Source organism: Triticum aestivum, chromosome 2A (assembly GCF_018294505.1).
Source record: "Triticum aestivum cultivar Chinese Spring chromosome 2A, IWGSC CS RefSeq v2.1, whole genome shotgun sequence".
Taxonomy (NCBI): domain Eukaryota; kingdom Viridiplantae; phylum Streptophyta; class Magnoliopsida; order Poales; family Poaceae; genus Triticum; species Triticum aestivum.
This window is the reverse complement of record NC_057797.1, coordinates 178619154-178629407: the sequence shown is the minus strand read 5'-3', so window position 1 is coordinate 178629407 and position 10254 is coordinate 178619154.

Here is a 10254-nt window from a genome sequence, read left to right as displayed (position 1 = left end):
AAGGGGGCGTCCTCGGGAGGCAGGTCCTCCCCGGACTCGGCGACGGTGACGGTCGGGACTCCTGTCCCGACCCGGGCGAGAGGCGGCGGCGGCTGGCTGGGCCCTTGGCCTAGTCGGGCGCGCGGTCTCTTTTTTTTAAACAATTTCGCTGCGACTAAAAAAAATTCTAAATAAATAAATAAAATTCTAAAAATTCCAAAACAAATTTTCTCCGTCTAAATAAAATATTTAGAACATGATGAACATTTTCTTGGCCCTAAATGCAATTTTTTGAAAACATGCAATTTTTCCTAAATTCAAATAAAATAGCAAATAAACCCAAAATAAAATAGTATTTGATTTTTTATTAAATCCCCAATATTTCTTTATTTTGGGAAAGTCATTTTATTCCCTCTCTCATAATTTTTATAGTAGAAATAATTGAAGATAAAATAAATAAAATCAAATGATCCTATTTTCAAAATTGAGACAACTCAAATATGAAAATAACGAAATCCCCAACTCTCTCCGAGGGTCCTTGAGTTGCGTGAAATTTCAAGGATCAACCAAAATGCAATAAATATGATATGCAATAATGATCTATTGTATAACATTCCAAATTGAAAATTTGGGATGTTACAGAAATTTTATTACTCTCCGCACAAGCAAAATTCTTCTCATGAATAATAGTGGGAGCAAACTCAACAAAATAATTATCATGTGAGACATAATCCAATTGAAAACTAAAATTATGATGACAAGTTTCATGGATATCATTATTCTTTATAGCATACAAGTCATCACAATAATCTTCATAGATAGTAACTTTGTTCTCATAATCAATTGGAACCTCTTCCGAAATAGTGGATTCATCACAAAATAAAGTCATGACCTCTCCAAATCCACTTTCATCAATATAATCATCATAAATAGGAGTCATGCTTTCATCATAATAAATTTGCTCATCAAAACTTGGGGGACAAAAAAAGATCATCTTCATCAAACATAGCTTCTCCAAGCTTGTGGCTTTGCATATCATTAGCATCATGGATATTCAAGGAAATCATACTAACAACATTGCAATCATTCTCATCATTCAAATATTTAGTGCCAAACATTCTAATGCATTCTTCTTCTAGCACTTGAGCACAATTATCGGAATCCTTATTCTCATGATAGATATTAAAAATATGAAGCATACGAGGTATCCTCAATTCCATTTTTTATATAATTTTCTTTTATAAACTAAACTAGTGATAAAACAAGAAACAAAAAGATTCGATTGCAAGGTATAAAGATATAACTTCAAGCGCTAACCTCCCCGGCAACGGCGCCAGAAAAGAGCTTGATGTCTACTACACGACCTTCTTCTTGTAGACGTTGTTGGGCCTCCAAGTGCAGAGGTTCGTAGGACAGTAGCAAATTTCCCTCAAGTGGATGACCTAAGGTTTATCAATCTGTAGAAGGCGTAGGATGAAGATGGTCTCTCTCAAGCAACCCTGCAACCAAATAACAAAGAGTAGCTTGTGTACCCAACACACCCAATACAATGGTAAATTGTATAGGTGCACTAGTTCGGCGAAGAGATGGTGATACAAGTGGTATATGGATAGTAGATAATAGTTTTTGTAATCTGAAAATATAAAAACAGCAAGGTAACTAATGATAAAAGTGAGCGTAAACGGTATTGCAATGCGTTGAAACAAGGCCTAGGGTTCATACTTTCACTAGTGCAAGTTCTCTCAACAATAATAACATAATTGGATCATATAACTATCCCTCAACATGCAACAAAGAGTCACTACAAAATCACTAATAGCGGAGAACAAACAAAGAGATTATGGTAGGGTACGAAACCACCTCAAAGTTATTCTTTCCAATCAATCCGTTGGGCTATTCCTATAAGTGTCACAAACAGCCCTAGAGTTCATACGAGAATAACAACTTAATACACAAATCAACCAAAACCCTAATGTCACCTAGATACTCCAATGTCACCTCAAGTATCCACGGGTATGATTATACGATATGCATCACACAATCTCAGATTCATCTATTCAACCAACACATAGAACCTCAAAGAGTGCCCCAAAGTTTCTACCGGAGAATCACGACGAAAACGTGTGCCAACCCCTATGCATAGGTTCATGGGCGGAACCCGCAAGTTGATCACCAAAACATACATCAAGTGAATCACGTGATATCCCATTATCACCAAAGATACACACGGCAAGACATACATCAAGTGTTCTCAAATCTTTAAAGACTCAATCCGATAAGACAACTTCAAAGGGAAAACTCAATCCATTACAAGAGAGTAGAGGGGGAGAAGAAACATAAGATGCAACTATAATAGCAAACCTCGCGATAGATCAAGATCGTACCATCTCAAGAACACGAGAGAGAGATAGAGAGAGATCAAACACATAGCTACTGGTACATACCCTCAGCCCCGAGGGTGGACTACTCCGTTCTCGTCATGGAGAGCACCGGGATGACGAAGATAGCCACCGGAGAGGGATTCCCCCCTCCAGCAGGGTGCCAGAACAGGTCTAGATTGGTTTTTGGTGGCTACGGAGGCTTCTGGCGGCGGAACTCCCGATCTATTGTGCTCCCCGATAGTTTTAGGGTATATGGATATATATATATATAGGCGGAAGAAATACATCAGGGGAGCCACGAGGGGCCCATGAGGGTGGAGGGCGCGCCCAGGGGGTGGGCGCGCCCCCCTGCCTCGTGGCTTCGTCGTTGATCCCCTGACGTGCACTCCAAGTCTTCTAGGCTTCTTCTGGTCCAAAAATAAGTTCCGTGAAGTTTCAGGTCAATTGGACTCCGTTTGATTTTCCTTTTCTATGATACTCTAAAACAAGGAAAAAACAGAAACTGGCACTGGGCTCTGGATTAATAGGTTAGTCCCAAAAATCATGTAAAATAGCATATAAATGCATATCAAACATCCAAGGTTGATAATATAATAGCATGGAACAATAAAAAATTATAGATACATTGGAGACGTATCAAGCAGTGAGGATAATCCTCAAGTTATGGACCCAGTCCGTGTAGTTGCTACCATCATCTTTCAACTTAGCTTTCTCTAGGAACACATTAAAATTCAATGGAACAACAGCACTGGCCATCTATCTACAACAACATAGACATGCAAAATACTATCAGGTACTAAGTTCATGATAAATTAAAGTTCAATTAATCAAATTACTTAAGAACTCCCACTTAGATAGACATCTCTCTAATCATCTGAGTGATCACGTGATCCATATCAACTAAACCATGTCCGATCATCACGTGAGATGGAGTAGTTTTCAATTGTGAACATCACTATGTTGATCATATCTACTATATGATTCACGCTCGACCTTTCGTTCTCCAGTGTTCCGAGGCCATATCTGCATATGCTAGGCTCGTCAACTTTAACCCGAGTATTCAGCGTGTGCAAAACTGGCTTTCACCCATTGTATGTGAACATAGTGCTTATCACACCCGATCATCACGTGGTGTCTCGGCACGACAAACTGTAGCAACGGTGCATACTCAGGGAGAACACTTATACCCTGAAATTTAGTGAGAGATCATCTTATAATGCTACCGTCGATCTAAGCAAATTAAGATTCATAAAGGATAAACATCACATGCACTCAATATAAGTGATATGATATGGCCATCATCATCTTGTGCCTGTGATCTCCATCTCCAAAGCACTGTCATGATCACCATCGTCACCGGCTTGACACCTTGATCTCCATCGAAGCATCGTTGTCGTTACGCCAACTATTGCCTCCATGACTATCGCTACCGCTTAGTGATAAAGTAAAGCAATTACATAGCGATTGCATTTCATACAATAAAGCGACAACCATATGGGTCCTGACAGTTGTCCATAACTGTGTTACAAAACATGATCATCTCATACAATAAAAATTAGCATCATGTCTTGACCATATCACATCACAACATGCCCTGCAAAAACAAGTTAGACGTCCTCTACTTTGTTGTTGCAAGTTTTACGTGGCTGCTACGGGCTGAGCAAGAACCATTCTTACCTACACATCAAAAACCACAACGCGGTATAGTGATTGCTTTTTGATCTTCATAAAGAACCCTGTTCATTGAATCCGATTCAACTAAAGCTGGAGAAACAGACACCCACTAGCCACCTATGTGCGAAGCACGTCGGTAGAACTAGTCTTGCGTAAGCGTAAGCGTAATGTCGGTCTGGGCCGCTTCATCCAACAATGCCGCTGAATCAAGAATCAACTAGTGACGACAAGCAATATGTATATACCCACGCCCACAACTCCTTCCCGTTCTACTCGTGCATATGACATCTACACATACACCTGGCTCGGATGCCACTGTCGGGAAACGCAGTAATTTCAAAAAATTTCCTACGCACACGCAAGATCATGGTGATGCATAGCAATGAGAGGGGAGAGTGTCATCCACGTACCCCCGTAGACCATAAGCGGAAGCGTTATGACAACGCGGTTGATGTTGTTGTACGTCTTCACGATCGACTGATCCTAGTACCGAACATACAGCACCTCCGCGATCTGCACACGTTCAGCTCGATGACATCCCATGAACTCACGATCCAGTAGAGCTTCGAGGGAGAGTTCCGTCAGCACGACGGCATGATGACATTGTTGATGAAGTTACCGATGCAGGGCTTCACCTAAACACCGCTACGATATGACCGAGGTGGATTATGGTGGAGGGGGCAACGCACACGGCTAAAAGATCAATGATCAACTTGTGTGTCTATGGGGTGCCCTCTCCCCCGTATATAAAGGAGTGGAGGAGGGGGAGAGGCCAGCCCTCCTAGGCGCGCCCCAAGGGGAATCCTACTCCCACCGGGAGTAGGACTCCAACCCTTCCAAGAGTAGGAGTAGGAGAGAGGGAAGGAGGAGATAGGGGGAAGGAAAGGGGGGCGCCGCCCCCCTCCTTGTCCAATTCAGACTAGAGGGAGAGGGGGTGCCGTGGCCTTCCCTGGCCGCCCCTCCTCTTCTCCACTAAGGCCCAATAGGCCCATTACACTCCCCGAGGGGTTCCGATAATGCCCCGGTACTTTGGTTTTTGTCCGAACTTGCCCGGAACCCTTTCGAAGTCCAAACATAGTCATCCAATATATCGATATTTATGTCTCGACCATTTCGAGACTGCTCGTTGTGTCCATGATGGGACTCCGAACTACCTTCGGTACATCAAAACACATAAACTCATATTACCGATCGTCACCGAACGTTGAGTGTGCGGACCCTATGGGTTCGAGAACTATGTAGACATGACCGAGACTCGTCTCCGGTCAATAACCAATAGCGGAACCTGGATGCTCATATTGGCTCCTACATAGTCTACGAAGATCATTATCGGTCAAACCGCATAACGGTATACGTTGTTCACTTTGTCATCGGTATGTTACTTGCCCGAGATTCGATCGTCCGTATCTCAATACCTAGTTCAATCTTGTTACCGGCAAGTCTCTTTACTCGTTCTATAATGCATCATCCCACAACTAACTCATTAGTTACATTGCTTGCAAGGCTTATAGTGATGTGCACCCGAGCCGAACCCGGCGCGCTGGGGGGCGCCTGTGTGACGCCCTGAGACCGATGTGCCAGGTGTCCTCTAGTTATTCGCTGTTGTGGCCTTGTCATGTGCTTGCGTGTCATGCATTGCATATCATGTCATCATGTGCATTTCATTTGCATACATGTTCGTCTCATGCATCCGAGCATTTTCCCCGTTGTCCGTTTTGCAATCCGGCGCTCCTATGTCACCTGGTGTCCCTTTCTACCTCTTTTCGTGTGCCGGTGTTAAACATTTTAGGATTGGACCGAGACTTGTCATGCGGCCTTGGTTTACTACCGGTAGACCGCCTGTCAAGTTTCGTGCCATTTGGACTTCGTTTGATACTCCAACGGTTAACCGAGGGACCGAGAAGGCCTCATGTGTGTTTCAGCCCAACACCCTTCCAAAGTGGCCCAAGACCCACCTAAACCTCCTCCATCCTCTCTGTCGTTCGATCACGATCACGTGGCCACAAACCGCACCTCTTTTGGACTCTCCTAACTCCCTCTACCTATATATTTGTGTCTCCCTCTGAAATTTCCGCGTAGATCAAACCCTAGCCCCACTCCTCGCGCCGCCGAACAAAGCTTCCCACCGCGCCAGACATGTCCTCTGCCTCCGCCACCTCACTCCGCCCAATAGCATCGCGACACGTCGCCACGCACCGTGCCCACTTCGTCAGGGCCCGGCGAAGCCCAGATCCATCCCTTCCCGGGCCCGAGTCGGGCCGCCGCTTCCCGCGCGAGCCGCCGCCCGTGTCCGTCGTCTTCGCCACTTCCGATCGCCGGACTCGCCCCGTCGGAGCCCGCCGCCTCGCCGGTGCGACTCCCCATGCTCGCCGGCCGTCCGGCCGCCGCTCCGCCACTGCCAAGGGTCGCCGCCGCCCTGTTCCGGCTCTCGGTCGCCGCCATGCCACGCCGGAGCTTCGTCGCCGTGCCATCCTTCGCCGGTCGATGCCCGCCTCACCGGAGCACATCCCCGCCGGACCCGCGCCGCCGTCCACGGCTTCACCGGAGTCGCCACTCCCTGCGCCGGATCGGGAGGAGCCCGATCTCAAGGAGGAGCCTCATTGACTCCCGCATGGGCCACCGCAGACCAGCGCCGGCCCATCTTCTCCAGGCCCAGCTCCACTTCCTCCGGCCTGATGTTTTTTTTCTCGGGTGGGTATATTTCTCTAAGTCCCCTATTTTTTTGGGCATATTCATCGCATCGTAACTCTGCATCCATAACTGCGATTCATACGTGTGGAAAATCAAAATGATTGCCTCGACGAGTACATCATTTCATCTCATTGCATCATTTTCATTTGAGCTCATCTTGATGCCCGAAATGCTGTTGGAAGAGGGCTATGTGATGAATTTGTCAGATATGTTTTAGCAAATGGCATTTTGTCATTTTTGCCATGATTAATGTGTGCATGCTATGATCCTGGGCTCTACATGTGTTTTGTTATATGCCATGCCATCTTTACAGAGGTGCTTTCCATGTATTTTTGTGATCTTTGTGGTGACTAGCACAAGCTTGCAAAGTAGCGTAAACGGTAATGCTGTTTTCAGGGACTTAGAATTTCACAAAGTCCTTGTCCTGATTTTGTTGTCATGCCATATGTTCATGTTATTTCCTAGTGATTCGTGCCTCTTTTGAGGATGATCAGTAAGGATGTTTTGTTACCATTGTGGTGATCTATCTATCCATGTCTTTGTTTGCATTTATGGAGCACCCTAGCTTGAGTCAATCAAGCTCTACTTTTGCTATAAAATGTTCCTGGCAGATTGTTAACTTGTTTAGCGATTTTGCCGAGGATGTTGCTATTGATCCGTGCATGCTATGTTGTTGTTCTTGCCATATCTAGCTTCTATGCCATGTCTTCTTGATGGGTGTATGCTTAGTTTGTCATGCTTTGCTCTTTAGTGAGTGCATCGAGCTCGTAAACATGCCTAATCGTTAACTGTTTTGCATGTTCCAGTTTTTCACTAAGTCTGAATCTGTTTATGTTTTTGCCATGTTCACATGCTTGCAATTGTATTTTCTGATCGCTTTTGGCTCAAGGTCACTAAGGGACTTTTGTTATGTGCATAGAGTAGATTCATGCCATGCCTTGCTTTGCCATGTTAAGTTCCTGTAGCATGTAGCTTTCAAGCTCTAAAGTGTGCTTCCTGATGATAAATTCCAGACTTGTGTTAATTTCACTAAGTCTGAAACCTGTTATCATTTGCACTTTTGTCATGCTTGTTTGAGCCTGTTAATGAGTGTATTAGCCGTAGCTTAGTGCTCATCTTTTGTCAAGCATCTTGAGTGGATCCCTGCCATGTATTTTGTTGCCATGTTTGAGTGTCGTAGCATATTCATCTTGATGCATTTAGTTGGTCACTTCCTGATTATCGCACACCGGTGCCATATTTGTCTTGCTTGCCATTTCCAAACCGTGCATCCGATTCGGGTGATCTTTATATCGATTTCGACCGAAATCACCTCACCTTTCCAGTGGCACTCTTGTATTTACCAGCTGAGGCTAGGTTCAATCATTCCTTTCCAAATCATGCATATGCACCGCATACCGCATCCCGCATATCATACCATGTTCATGTGTTGATTGTTTACTATGTTGTGTGCTTCTTTCCGGTGTTTGCTTCTTCGGGTTGGTTCCGATAACGTCGCGTTTTTGAGGAACCGTTCAACTACGTCCGTTTGCCTTCTTCATGGACTCATTCTTCTTCCTTGCGGGATTTCAGGCAAGATGACCATACCCTCGAAATCACTTCTATCTTTGCTTGCTAGATGCTCGCTCTTTTGCTATGCCTATGCTGCGATACCTACCTCTTGCTTATCATGCCTCCCGTATTGTTAAACCAAGCCTCTAACCCACCTTGTCCTAGCAAACCGTTGTTTGGCTATGTTACCGCTTTGCTCGGCCCCTCTTATAGCGTTGTTAGTTGTAGGTGAAGATTGGAGCTTGTTCCTTGTTTGGAACATGGATATCTTGTTGGGATATCACAATATCTCTTATTTAATTAATGCATCTATATACTTGGTAAAGGGTGGAAGGCTCGGACTTATGCCTGGTGTTTTGTTCCACTCTTGCCGCCCTAGTTTCCGTCATGTCGGTGTTATGTTCCCAGATTTTGTGTTCCTTACGCGGTTGGGTTATAATGGGAACCCCTTGACAGTTCGCCTTGAATAAAACTCCTCCAGCAATGCCCAACATTGGTTTTACCATTCGCCACCTAGCCTTTTCTTTCCCTTGGGTTCTGCAGACTCAAGGATCATCATTATTTTAACCCCCCCCCCCCGGGCCAGTGGTCCTCTAAGTGTTGGTCCAACCTGTCAGCCGCCGATGGCCACCAGGGGCAACTCTGGGCTGGCCTACCGGAAGTTTGGACAATCTGATTGTGCCCTGAGAACAAGATATGTGCAGCTCCTATCGGGATTTGTCGGCACATTCGGGCGGTGTTGCTGGACTTGTTTTACCATTGTCGAGGATGTCTTGTAACCTGGATGCCGAGCCTGATCGGATTGTCTTGGGAGAAGGAATATCCTTCGTTGACTGTGAGAGCTTGTGATGGGCTAAGTTGGGACACCCCTACAGGGTTTTGAACTTTCGAAAGCCGTGCCCGCGGTTATGGGCGGATGGGAATTTGTTAATGTCCGGTTGTAGAAAACCTGAAGTTTACCTTAATTAAAATACATCAACCGCGTGTCTTACCGTGATGGTATCTTCTCGGTGGGGTCCAGGAAGTGAACACGGTGTTGGAGTTATGCTTTACGTAGGTTGTTCTAGGATCACTTCTTGATCATAGTTTCTCGAATGTGCTTTTGCCTTCTCTTCTCACTCTCATTTGCGTTGTTAGCCACCAAATATGCTAGTCGCTTGCTGCAGCTCCACCTCATACCTTTTACCCTTACCTATAAGCTTAAATAGTCTTGATCGCAAGGGTGTGAGATTACTGAGTCCCCGTGACTCACAGATACTTTCAAAACCAGTTTGTAGGTGCCGATGTTATCGAGCAGTTGACGCAACCAAGCTCAAGGAGGAGCTCGATGAAGATCTTGTCCTTTGTGTTGTTTCTTTTCAGTCGATCAGTAGTGGAGCCCAGTTGGGGTCAATCGGGGATCTGTGTAGCATTTGGGGTAGTCTTCTTTCATTTTGGTTCCGTAGTCGGACCTTGATTGTATCTGGATGATGTAATGCTTTATTCATGTAACTATGTGAAGTTGAGATTGTAAGCCAACTATGTATCTCTTTCCCTTATGTATGACATGGGTTGTGTGAAGATTACCTCACTTGCGACATTGCTTTCAATGCGGTTATGCCTCTAAGTCGTGCTTCGACACATGGGAGATATAGCCGCATCGAGTGTGTTACAAGTTGGTAATCAGAGCCTTCCCCGACTTTAGGAGCCCCCTGCTTGATCGAATCATTGGCGTTGTTGAGTCTAGAAAAATGTTTTGAGTCATTTAGGATTATATATATCGGAGAGTGAGGAATTCTTTTTACTCCCCAGTCCCTTCATCACTCTGGTGAGGCATGCTGACGTAGAGTTTTGACTCTTCTCTTCTCAAATTTCACAAAAAAAAATTAGGATCACGCGGGTATCTTGGAATCGTTCGGATGGTTTTGTGACGAGAACATTGTTCTTGGTGCCTCCTGACATTTAGGGGTTGTGGCAGTGTCCCGGGGAGTTGAGCTCC